Source organism: Mandrillus leucophaeus, unplaced genomic scaffold (genome assembly GCF_000951045.1).
Source record: "Mandrillus leucophaeus isolate KB7577 unplaced genomic scaffold, Mleu.le_1.0 Scaffold2, whole genome shotgun sequence".
Lineage (NCBI taxonomy): Eukaryota > Metazoa > Chordata > Mammalia > Primates > Cercopithecidae > Mandrillus > Mandrillus leucophaeus.
Window position 1 is genome coordinate 11,562,423 of NW_012102031.1, and position 1,773 is coordinate 11,564,195.

The following is a 1,773-nucleotide window of genomic DNA, read 5'->3' on the forward strand; positions in this document are numbered from 1 at the left end:
CAGCAGATGGCTCTGGGGCCAGGTGTAAGGCTCCCCCCAGCGCAGGGTTCTCCCAAAGCCTGCAACTCCCCTTTTCTGCATCCCTCCCCACACCCCTCCTAACCACCCACCCACCCACGCTCAGCTATGCTTTCTCTTGCTTTCCAAATAGCCAAGCTAGAGGAATACAGACAACTGGGCACTGCAAAGAGTTTCTCGGGAAAACCAAACCAAAAGGAACAAGAAACACGATTCACAATGGCCAAAAGGGGGGAACTAAGTGTCCATCCGCCAACAAACAGATAAATGAAATTCGGTTGTTCCATACTGTGGAATATTGTTCACCCATAAAAAGAAGTAAAAATAATTAGTTTTCAAAAATAAAAATAAACAAAATAAACAATGATAGCGTTTGACTATAAAGACAACAGAAAGAAAAGGAATGAAGTCCTGATGCATGCTACACACGGATGCACCTAGAAAGCATGATGCCAAGTGAAAGGAGCCAGGCACAAAAGGCCGCATGTTGTGTGATTCCACTTCCATGAAATGCACAGAACAGGCAAATCCACAGGCAGAATGGTGATAAGTGGTTGCCAGGGAGGGGCTGCAGGGAGAGGGGAATGGGTCGCAATTGCTAATCAACGCTCCTGCTAATCAACACTCCAGCACCACTCCTGATTCGCTACGTGGTCAGGTTATCTCACCTCTCTGTGCGTCAGTTTCCTCATCTGTAAAACGGTGTGACTACTACCTACCTCATGGGGTGTTAAGAATAACACCCAGAAAGCACTTAGCACAGTGCCTGGTACATGGCAAAAACACAATGGCTGGTCACCTTGTGGGGGCGGTGGTTGCTGCCAAGGCTCAAGTCAACTGGAAGAATGGACAAGGAAGAGGACAAGCCAAGGCAGAAAGCTGATCAGAAGGCAGAGGTGGACAGGGGCAGGGATGTCTTCAGATCTGGGCACTTGCTGCCCCACATACCATGGATGCTAAGCTGAGAGGCAGGGACATGCGAGCCCAGCTGCAGTGTGGGAACCACCAGGCCCCGAGTGTATGCACATGGCTCAATTCCAAGCTCCAAGGGGACAGACATGGAGATGAGGGTCCTGATGACCCTCATGCCTGTGCTGGGGCCAATGTGGAAGGGAGAAAGGTCATGAGCCCAGCAGACCTGGCAGAGTGCTGGGGAGGGAAGAGGGCACTGGATCCAGGAACGAAGACTCCAACAGGTGGAGTGAATGGGTGGCCTGAGAAGGAGCAGGTGTTGCTCACCTGTTCGCACCTGGCAGGGCTGACCTTGGGGTCACAGCCCATCCCAGCACACGCTCTAAGAGGATTCCGGAGATTTGGGGCACCAACTCTAGACCTTTGATGATTCAAAACTCCCCAGATGGCCAGGCGAGGTGGCTCACGCCTGTAATCCCAGCACTTTGGGAGGCCAAGGTAGGAGGATTGCTTGAGCCGATAAGTTCGAGACCAGCCTGGGCAACATGGTGAAACCCCATCTCTATAAAAAAATGAAAAATTGGCCAGGTGCGTGCCTGTAGTCCCAGCTATGCAGGAGGCTGACGTGGGAGGAGGTCAACGCTACAGTGAGCCTAGGAGGTCAACGCTACAGTGAGCCATGATCACGTCACTGTACTCCAGCCTGGGTGACAGAGCAGGACTCTGTCTCAAAAAAAAAAAAAGGACTCCTTAGAAATTGCAAAATGGCAATCCCCACCCCTAATTCAATCCCAGAGTTCACAGAAGAAGAGAGCACCAGCCATGGGAGAAAGCATCAGATGC